The following is an 11,586-nucleotide window of genomic DNA, read 5'->3' as shown; positions in this document are numbered from 1 at the left end:
CCAATGTATTAGACCCCTTGGAGTTCAAGGCTCGTCATGGGAAGCTTTTGTCTATTCTTGCTACTCAGGTGGATGAAGGTTTGATGAATGTGTTGGTGCAGTTCTATGATCCTCTGTACCATTGCTTCACTTTTCCGGATTTCCAGCTTTTGCCTACACTTGAGGAGTATGCCTATCTTGTGGGTATACCTATCCTAGATCAGTTGCCATTCAGTGGCTTGGAGAGAGTTCCTTCTTCCCAAGAGATTGCTGATTTGTTGCACATAGATGTATCTGATATTGGTGCTCATATGACCACCAAAGGTGGAATTCAAGGTCTCCCATCTGATTTCCTCATTGCTCAAGCTATTTATTTTGGGAAGGCCATGAGTGAGGACGCCTTTGAGGCCATATTTGTACTTCTCATCTATGGGCTAGTGTTATTCCCCAACATCAACAAATTATGGATGTGAACGCCATTAGGATTTTCTCTACTCTTAATCCCGTTCCTACTCTGTTGGGTGACACTTATTTCTCTTTGCATATGAGGAATGCAAAGGGTGGTGGTACCATTGTGTGTTGTTTGCCTCTGTTGTACAAGTGGTTTATTTCGCACTTGCCACAGACGTTCGCCTTCAAGGAGAACAAAGGATGTCTATGGTGGTCCACGAGACTTATGTCTCTCACTAATGATGATATATTTTGCTACAACCGTGTATATGATGGTGTGCAGATTATTGACTCTTGTGGTGAATTCTCCAATGTGCCTTTTCTTGGTACATGTGGTGGGATTAACTACAACCCTATTTTTGCACGTCGTCAGCTTGGGTCCCCTTAAAGGATAAACCTAATAACATTCCGTTAGAAGCTGTGTTCTTTCAAGAGGGTAAAGATCCCCAAAACTTGAAGGACGGAATGGTCCGCGCTTGGCGCAAGATTCATAGGAAGGGAAGGGAAGAGCTTGGTCCGAAGAATTGTATTGCTTTGGAACCCTATACCTCGTGGGTAAGGAGGAGAGCTTCTGAGTACCGCATGCCCTATGATTGCCCGAGACCTACACCTATGGTTATGGTTGGGCCTTCAACCCTCCCTAACCAAGGAGTAGAGGAATTGGGAGATGAAGACCGTTCGCGTGCTTGGGTCCGTCAGCGAGAGGAACTACTTCAGCATCGCAGAGATAAGGATATTTTGATAGATTTTCTAGAGCATCAGGTTATCGACGAGCCTGATGACGTGGTTACTTCTCTTCTTCCTCAGTCATCCAGGTTTTGGAAGAGGAAGTATGATCGACTCGCCAAGGAGAAGTCATATATGGAGGCAGCCTATGAGAGAGAGGTGAAGAGGCTTCGTGCAGCTTATCTACCAGTCTCGAGAGCTTTGGACGATTGTTTCTAGGGTTCCATAGGATGTTCATTTTCCTTCTCTCTTGTGTTGTATTTGGTTACCAAGATTGTACATCTTTGGTGTAATATTTTTTCCAGATTATTATTGATATGATTATTCCATTATATGTCTAAAAGATTAATATTTCCAAATATTTGCAAATAGGTCTCTAAAAGTTCCTCGGATTAAAAATAAAATCATATGCACAAGCATTGCATGCATCATGTGTATAAGCAGGTTTGGTTCCAGGCTTCTTGATCAGTGGTCTAACTTTGTGTTATTCATTTATTTTAAAGAGAAGCTGACGCACCGGTACTATACCAGAGCCAGCTCTTCAAAGCTAATGGATCACCTCGAGCAAGAAAACAGAGAACTTAAGGAGGAAGTGGTAAGATTGACTGCCCTGATGGAGTCATTCTTGGCTGCCCAAAGCCAGTCTTCTCCAACGCCTTCAACTCCTCCCCAAAGGACGGTCATTTCAGAGGTTGCTTCCTCTACCGTGCCTGCTGCTAGTGCTCCCTTTTCTCCGTCTGCTATGCCAACCGGGTTTCCCTGGGGGATGCCCGCTAATTTTGTTCTAGAGGGTCTCGCCCCTACTTTTGCTTCTCCGCCGATATCTAGCCCGGTCTTTGCTGTGCCACCTCCAGTTGTGCATACTTTGCCGAGAGTTGATGACACCATTTATCATTCTGAGCCGTCTGAGGGCCCAGATGTGTACGAGAAAATGGACGCTGTGAATGATCAATTCCTTGAGCTGCGCAAGGAACTTAAAACTCTCAGAGGGAAGGACCTCTTCGACAAATCTGTTGTTGAACTATGTCTCGTGCCAAATGTCAAGATTCCTATCAAGTTCAAAGTGCCTGACTTTGAAAAGTACAAAGGGAAGACTTGCCCGCTCAGCCATCTTGTGATGTACGCACGCAAGATGTCGACTCAAACCGACAACGATCAACTCCTCATCCACTACTTCCAGGACAGCCTGTCCGGTGCCGCATTGAGATGGTATATGGGTCCGGATAGTGTGAATATTCGCTCCTTCAATGACCTTGGCGAAGCCTTCGTAAAGCAGTACAAGTATAACTTTGATATGGCTCCCGATAGGGACCAACTGAGAGCTATGTCCGAGAAGGAGAAAGAAACATTCAAGGAGTACGCCCAGAGGTGGCGCGAATTGGCTACACATATTGTGCCCCCGCTCGAAGATAAAGAAATAACGAAGATCTTTCTCAAGACTTTAGGCTCTTTCTACTACCAGCGGATGATTGCTAGCGTTCCCTCTGATTTCACCGAGATGGTGAACATGGGGATGCGACTAGAGGAGGGAGTCAGGGAAGGACGCCTTACTAGAGAAGAAGGCTCTTCTGCCAAACGTCATGGGGCGTTTGCCAGGAAGAAAGATGGAGAGGCACATGATGTGTCCTTCCATATTAAACAAAGAAGACCCTCTATGAAGAGGAAGACTGTGCGCCTGGCCAGTACCCAGCACCAGGTGGCTCATATAGCACCTGCTTTCAAGGAAAATCAACATTATCAACATCAGAACCAGCAACAGCAACATCAACAATATCAACAGCAACAACATCGTCCGCAACAACAGGCCTACCAGCCTCGAAACAACAATCATACCAGCACTAGCTATGATAGGAAAAGGGTCACTTTTGATCCTATTCCAATGACTTATGCAGAACTATATACTTCACTGATTGAAAGGAAGCTGATTACTCCACGTGACCCACCTACTATACCAACAAACCCTCAGTGGTGGTACAAGCCCGAGCTTCACTATGTGTATCATTTCGGTGCCCCCGGACATGATGTGGAGAACTGTTACCCTCTCAAGACCAAGGTTCAAGACCTTGTTAGATGCGGTATTTTGTTTTTCGAGGACGTAGGTCCTAATGTGAAGAAGAACCCATTGCCCGAGCATGGGAAGTCTGTTGTTAATACGGTTCAGGGTTGTCCTGGCAAGTACAAGGTCAGATATGTCAGCCATATCAGCCATATCAGTCATTATGAGCATGACCATGACAGTTGCCGTGTGTGCACTGTCAATGAGAGAGGATGTCGTCAAGTCAAGGAAGACATCCAAGAAATGCTGGATCAGGGTGTGATCGAGATACTTCAGAATCGTGATGAGGACGAAGTTAATGTTATATCCCCTGTCTTTAGAATACCTGAGCCTGTTGTTGTCAGATATGATGGCAGCAATTAAAAGGCTTCTCCCTCTCTTATCATCAAGCTAGCTGGCCCTATTCCATACTCTTCAGACAAGGATGTTCCCTATCAATATAATGCGGTTGCATTAGAAGATGGGAAGGAGGTGCCTTTGCCCTCCACTTTTGTTACTAGTATTTCTGATGTCAGTGGATTGACCCGCAGTGGTCGTGTTTTCTCAGCGCTGTCGAAATCCCAGGTTGACACTAGAAGGACTGACGCTGTTGATAATGCTTCCCGTCCTGTGGGGAATTCTTCTACTTCTCCGAATCCGGCACTTGCTTTTGATAGACCTGCCGTTGCTGATAGAACTCCTGTCCCTGTTGTCCAGAATGGCATGTTGAAAGAGGATTGTGATGAGATGCTGAGGCTCATCTAGAGGAGTGAATATAATGTTGTAGATCAGATGCTTCAAACTCCATCAAAGATATTTGTGTTGTCTTTGTTGATGAACTCTGAGCCACACCGTGAAGCTTTGCAGAGGGTGTTGGACGTGGCATACGTAGATCACGATGTCACCATAGAACAATTTGATAGCATTGTTGCAAACATTACTGCTTGTAACAACCTGGGCTTTTGCGATGCTGATCTTCCCGAGTAGGGAAATAACCACAATTTGGCACTTCACATTTCAATGAACTGCAAGGATGATGCATTGTCTAATGTGCTGGTTGACACAGGATCATCGCTGAATGTGTTGCCAAAATCCACTCTGGAGAAACTTTCTTACCAGGGGCCTCCCATGAGGCATAGTGGAATGGTAGTCAAGGCTTTTGATGGATCCAGAAAGACTGTGATTGGTGAGGTTGAGCTCCCAATCAAGATAGGACCTAGTGATTTCCAGATCACTTTCCAGGTCATGGATATTCATCCATCATATAGCTGTTTATTAGGCAGACCATGGATTCACGAGGAAGGCGCCGTGACATCCACCCTACACCAAAAGTTAAAGTTCGTGAAGAACAAGAAGTTGGTGGTGGTAGGGAGAGAGAAGGCTCTCTTGGTAAGCCATTTGTCTTCCTTTTCTTATATTGATGTTGAGGATGAGGTTGGAACGCTGTTCCAAGCTTTATATATTGCCGAGCCTTCTAAGAAAGGAACATCTTCATTTGCATCCTACAATGATGCGAAGTTGGCCATTGAGCATGACGTAACTACTGGTTTAGGACAAATGATTAAGCTGGAAGACAATAAATCCTGGGCTGGCATAGGGTACTCTTGAGGCACTTTCAACAAGCATGGTTTGTTTCAGAGTGGTGGTTTCTCCACACGGTCGAAGACCAAGAGGCTGCTGCTATAGTGGAAGAGGATGCATAGGAAGTTTCTGGAAACTTTTTCATCCCTGGAGGAGTCTGCAATAATTGGGTTGCTGTTGATGTTCCAACGTCCATAAGTCCACGTAATGTTCATTTTTGTTTAAAAACCCTTCTCCCATCCCAAAAGGAGAAGTGATGACATTGTTGGCGCATAAATACAATGATATTCATTCATAAATTACATGTTAAACGTTTGTTTTTCCAAAATTTTTTCACTTTTTTCTTTTTGCATGAAATTGGTGATCACTAAAAAACCCTAAAAAGAGAATGAAATCAATCATTTCATCTGCATAATGATTTGCCTTGTTTGAATTCTAAAATCTCTTTTATATCCAAAATCATTATGCAGGTTGATCAAACCCATTGAACATAATGATCCAACACCATCTCCCAACTTTGAGTTCCTTGTATTTGAGGCCGAAGAAGATGATGTTGAAGAGATTCCTGATGAGATTATCCGTCTGCTTGAGCACGAAGAGAAGACCATTCAGCCATATCTCGGGAATCTGGAAACAGTCAACTTGGGGTCTGAAGATTGTGTTCGTGAAGTGAAGATTGGGGCACTCCTGGAAGAGTCTGTAAAGAAGGGGTAGATTGTGTTACTACGAGAATATGTCTTTGAGAAGCCTGCTTTAACTGGGAGAGTTGCCCGTTGGCATATGTTGTTATCTGAATATGATATTGAGTATCGAGCTAAGAAAGCTATTAAAGGTAGTATCTTGGCTGACCACTTGGCACATCAACCAATTGAGGATTATCAGTCTATTCAGTACAACTTTCCTGATGAGGAGATTCTGTATTTGAAGATGAAAGATTGCGATGAGCCTATGCTCGATGAAGGGCCATAGCCTGGTTCCCGATGGAGCATGGTGTTTAATGGCGCTGTAAATCAGTATGGAAATGGTATTGGGGCAGTGATTATTACTCCTCAGGGCACACATTTTCCTTTTACAGCAAGGCTAACTTTCAAATACACGAATAATATGGCGGAGTATGAGGCCTGTATTATGGGTTTGGAAGAGTGTATTGATCTTAGGATCAAACATCTTGATGTTTATGGTGATTCTGCCCTTGTTGTTAATCAGATTAAGGGTGAATGGAAGACGAATCAGCCTGGCCTCATCCCATACAGAGATTATGCGAGGAAGATTTCAACGTTCTTTACTGAGGTTGACTTCCATCATATTCCTCGAGATGAGAATCGAATGACAGATGCTCTTGCTACGCTTGCTTCTATGATTGTGGTGAAATTCTGGAATGAAGTCCCCAATATCACTGTAATGCGCTTGGATAGACCAGCTCATGTATTTGCAGTTGAAGAAGTAAAAGATGATAAGCCATGGTATTATGATATCAAGTGTTTTCTTCAGAGTCTGATTTACCCGCCTGGGGCATCTGTTATAGATAAGAAAACATTGAGGAGATTATCTGGCAGTTTCTACCTCAATGGAGATGTGCTTTATAAGAGGAATTTTAACATGGTTTTGCTCAGATGCGTGGATAGACACGAAGCATACCTGTTGATGACTGAAGTCCATGAGGGTTCATTTGGTACTCATTCCAATGGACATGCCATGGCAAAGAAGATGTTGAGAGCAGGCTCCTATTGGCTGACAATGGAGTCTGACTGCTGCAAGTACGTGAAGAAATGCCACAAGTGTCAGATTTATGCGAATAAGATTCATATTCCCCCGACACTTCTGAATGTGATTTCATCACCATGGCCTTTCTCCATGTGGGGAATTGACATGATTGGCATGATAGAGCCAAGGGTGTCCAACGGTCACAGGTTTATTCTCGTAGCAATCAATTACTTCACTAAGTGGGTTGAAGCGGCATCGTATGCTATTGTGACCAGGCAGGTGGTTATGAAGTTTATCAAGAATCAACTCATATGCCGTTATAGTGTGCCAGACAAGATCATTACTGCTAATCGATCTAACTTGAACAACAAGATGATGAAAGAGCTGTGTAGCGAGTTCAAGATTGCACATCATAATTCTTCTTCTTATAGGCCCAAGATGAATGGGGTTGTTGAAGCTGCTAATAAGAACATCAAGAATATTATTCAGAAGATGATTGTTACATACAAAGATTGGCATGAGATGCTGCCTTTTGCCTTGCATGGCTATCGTACATTTGTCCGCACTTCAACAGGGGCAACCCTTTTATCTATTGTTTATGGCATGGAGGTTTTGCTCCCCGTGGAGGTTGAGATCCCATCAATGAGAGTCTTGATGGATGCCAAGTTGACTGAGGCTGAATGGGGTCAGAGTCGTTATGACCAGTTGAACTTGATTGAAGAGAAGAGATTAATTGCCATGTGTCATGGTCAGTTGTATCAGCAAAGGATGAAGAAAGCTTTTGATAAGAAGGTCAAGCCTCGTGTGTTCAGAGAAGGTGACCTCGTGCTTAAGAAAGTCTTGTCTTTCGCGCCCGATTCCAGGGGCAAGTGGACTCCAAACTATGAAGGTTCATATGTTGTTAAGAGAGCCTTTTCAGGCGGTACTTTGATACTTACAACTATGGATGGGGAGGAGTTTACTCGGCCTGTGAGTTTAGATGCAGTCAAGAAATACTTCGTCTAAAAATAAATACAGAATAGCTCGCTAAGTTGAAAACCCGAAAGGGCGGCTTAGGCAAAAATGAGCGTCTCGGTGGATCGAAAACCCGAAAGGGCGGTCCAGGCAAAAGTGAGAGACATATATATATATATATATATATATATATATATGTCCCGCTAGATTGAGTACCTCACTCTGGGGCAATCTAGGCAAAAATTAGGGATTTGGCAAGTAACTGCATCCTGACAAGACTTTGTTTTTCAACCGTCTTCTGTCAAAGATTCTCGCTCAGTCATCGTCAACTAAAGCTTCAAATACATTGGATTCAGAGTTGGTGGAGAAATGGTCATTATGTTCAATGTAGCCCTTTTTCCAATATATATCACCAATTTCAAATTTGTAAAGATCCCTAGAGTCTTGACATTTGCAGACTACCATCCTATCAAATAAATTTGAGCCTTTATCCATTCTTTGCACTCTTATTTGTCTCTGTTTAACAAATGTTTGCATGTTTTAATTGATAAATATCATTGTTTTAAACAAATAAAGTTTTTATAAACTGTTTTTAAACAAAGTGAACATTCTTAATGACTGAAAAGATAATTGGAATGTGTTCAGTGCTCTCCCAAGGATAGCATGATTTCCAAAAGGGTAAGGCATTTGTTCATATTCCTAGCATATTTGTATCCTCTCCATCATCTTCCAGGTTGTCTCCTCAAAGAGGGCAGAAAGGTGATATACCACCAAAATCCCTAGAGAGTCTGGAGTTTGGTCTCAGTCTTCTAGCTCCCCAGTGAGTCTGGATCTAGCATCTGTGTTTTATCAATTATATGGTTGTCATCCCTTGCGTGGAGTGACCTGAAATAACTTATAGATTAATAAATTGGCATGCTATCTTTTTCAAGGAAGTTGGTCTTCCCTCATTTAGATTGGAAATCTCCCGCAGAGTGAGCAGGAAATCCCAACGTGGGTGGAATTTTCAACAAGTTGGTTTGTAGCTTATCCCCAGCGGATTCGCATACATTAATCTCCAGCAGGTTTGCTTACCGTTCATCCTCAACAGTGTTGCTCGCATTAGACGTCCCCAGTTTGGTCATCAACGGGTTATCTCCAGCTGATCGCCTACAGATTATCCCCGGTTCAGTCATCAGCATTTTTCCATAGTAGAGTTGCCTGATCGGAGCCTGATTGTTGTTACTTCCTCCTTCTCGGATAGTTTACTCCTAACAGAGCGGGTGATGAAAATGTTTATTTTCTATCCCCAGCGGAGCGGTGTTTCTCTTCTCCTCGACAGAGGTTGTTTCTCCAGCAGTATGAGGAAATGTGATGGTTATTGGAACTTTTGTTTGGTGGTTATTCCCCACAGTCTGTCATATCTTTCCTTGGTTTTTCCCCAGTAGAGTTACTTCTACGGTGAATCTTATCCATGTAGCTTCCCCAGCTAAGGCCCTACCTAATCCTAGTTTAGCCTTGGAACTTCGAGGAAGATGTGTTGATCCCTTCCCCAGTGGAGTGACTGGTTCTCCTTCTCCGTAGCAGAGGTGTTTTCCTCGGTGGATAGAAGTGAATGTTTGATTTGATGTGCTTTTATTTGGTGGTTGTTCCCCACAGAATTCCACATCACCCCCCTGATAATATCCCCAGTAGATTTCTCCTTTGTCTGATCTTATCCATGTCTCTGCGTACTGTTGGAAGATCCCCGACATGTGGTGGTTGTGACCCTTTGCTTATTCCCAACCACGGTCTCTGATCCCCGGTTATCCTACTTGTTCCCCTAGCAGTGGTCTTGGTCCCTGGAAGCCCTCTTCTCGATCCTCAACGGTGATTTGTGTTTCCTGGTATTTGTTGCCCCCACCAGATTGGATTTTCTCCTATGGGCCTGGCTTTTGTCTTTCGAGATGTAGTACTGGCTGTCTGTCCATTGATTTGGGACCTGTTTGTGATAGATATGTCTGCTTGTCAGCATTTATCATACATAAACCACGCATATACATGCATAATCATAGCATTCAGATATCCATGTTGCATTCTTTGCCATATATCTTTGCTTGTTATACCTGCTAGTGGTGAAATATCCTTCCATAAGCAGATGATTGTGTTTGATCTCTCCATATAGAGTCAGCCCCCTTAGGCAGAAAGTGTCTATCTTTTCTTCCATATTCTCCACTGAGTTATGTCCTCATGGATGATTATTATTTCAAATTCCTCCCAAAACATGTATTGGGATGGAATTACTCCACTGAGTTGTATCCTCATTGGGTTGATTCTTGTTACATTGTGTCTCTCTAAATTGTTCCTAGATTGACTCCTCTTGTTATTTCTCATGCACTTCCCTGTGGTTCAGGTGATCAATTACTCAGTAAATAGTAATTGTTCATTCTCTCCCTAGAGGGTGTTGTGGCCTTCTACCCAGTAACCGGTAGTTGTAAGTCCTATTTTTGTGGTTTTCTACCCAATAACCGGTAGTTGTAAACCCCATTTTGTCCCCTTGCAGAGTTAATCCCTAATTTTATTCGTCCTAACCGGTGACAGGTACTCTCTTATGTGGTTTTATACCCAGTAACCGGTAGATGTAATCCCCTATTTGTTGGTTATCTTTATCAAATATTCGGTATTGATATTCCTTCATTCTTTTGAGTATATCTCCCAGTGACCGATGATATATCCCTTGGATAGTTGCTTTGATCAAGCAATTTATCCCCAACGAGTCATCTTTCATTTACCCTTGTTTGGCAATGATTGTTTCTCCCCGTGATTGGTCATCATTTTATACCCAGTAGCCGGTATCCCGATGTCCTTTCTTTTCAGTCGATTTATCCTTTGTTAACCCAGTAACCGGGGTGGATAATATTCCATACGAGTATGTTATCTACGTTCTGACGGTAATAGATGATATATCTCATGCGCTCTTCAGTCGATGTCTTTTCCTTCCCCAGTTGAGTAAGATTCGTATGTCCTTATGGAATCAAATGTCCATCCTGTAATCGATTCCGCTTTTTCAGCCCTCCTTTCGGATGATGAGTGTCTTGGAAGTATTCCCCAATTCACGCCTGGTTGGTCACCTATTATATGCCCAGTAACCAGTATCCCTGGTGTTCCTTCCTTATGCTCCCTATTATGATTTTTTTCCCCTGTGGAGTCAGATTTTCCTGAGTTGAAATATACCTTTTAGGTTTTCCTCAGATGTTTGGATGATTGATATCTCTCACCCTTATACCGGTCTTAGATATTCTATCTCCCTGAGCATGTTACCTTTTCACCCTTATATTGGTGTTTTGATCACATGTCTCTTTGAGCTTATTACCCAATAACCAGTAATACCTCATTTGTTGCTTCCTCAGCTGAGTCCTTGGTGGACATCCCAGCCCGAGTCCGGATTTTTATCCGAAGTATCCTTTGTGGATAGTTTGCTGTATTGGCATATTCCCCAATACATGCATCTTTGCGTCAGCTCGAATCATTCGATTGATTTATTTTCATGGAATCCCTTCGTGTCTCCCAGTAAGTTTTCAAGTCGTAACCTGCTCACGCATTTTTACCCTTTACTCCCCCCAGAGTCTCTGTCTCCCTAGTGAGAGTATTACTCATTTGGATTTTTCAGTTTCTTCTGATTTCTTTTCTCCTTTGTGGACATATATCCCCACAGAGTATTAATTTTTGCATACTTACATTTGCATCATGAGGTCTCTTAGGGACCAAAATTCGTCTCTTTGTTATTATTTAAGCCCATTCTACCTCGTTCAGGCGAAGATTTTAACCTTCATATCTCCAGCTAGAATGACCTTTAATAAGGGCATCTGTAAGATCCTAATTTTGACCCTAAGATGCCTCATGGCATCATATCATTGCTCATTGCATTTTCCTCAAGGATCATAGCTTCTTGGCTCCTTAACCCTAGAGTTGGGACTTGTGTGAGTTAGTTTGAGACCACCAAACATGCTTGAATTGTATATTATTACTTTTCTCATTTTGTTTACTAACCAAAACCACAAAAATATGTCACTAACTTTGTTTGTTTTGAAGCTCAAACAGTCATGTGATCTAAGGCTCATATGATGGCTCTTATACCCATTGAAGTGGCCAAATGAAAGTGAAAGCAAGCATGACAGTGGTTCCCAAAGATCTCAATC

The sequence above is a fragment of the Lathyrus oleraceus genome, chromosome 3, assembly GCF_024323335.1.
Source record: "Lathyrus oleraceus cultivar Zhongwan6 chromosome 3, CAAS_Psat_ZW6_1.0, whole genome shotgun sequence".
Lineage (NCBI taxonomy): Eukaryota > Viridiplantae > Streptophyta > Magnoliopsida > Fabales > Fabaceae > Lathyrus > Lathyrus oleraceus.
Note: the sequence above shows the minus strand (reverse complement) of the source record.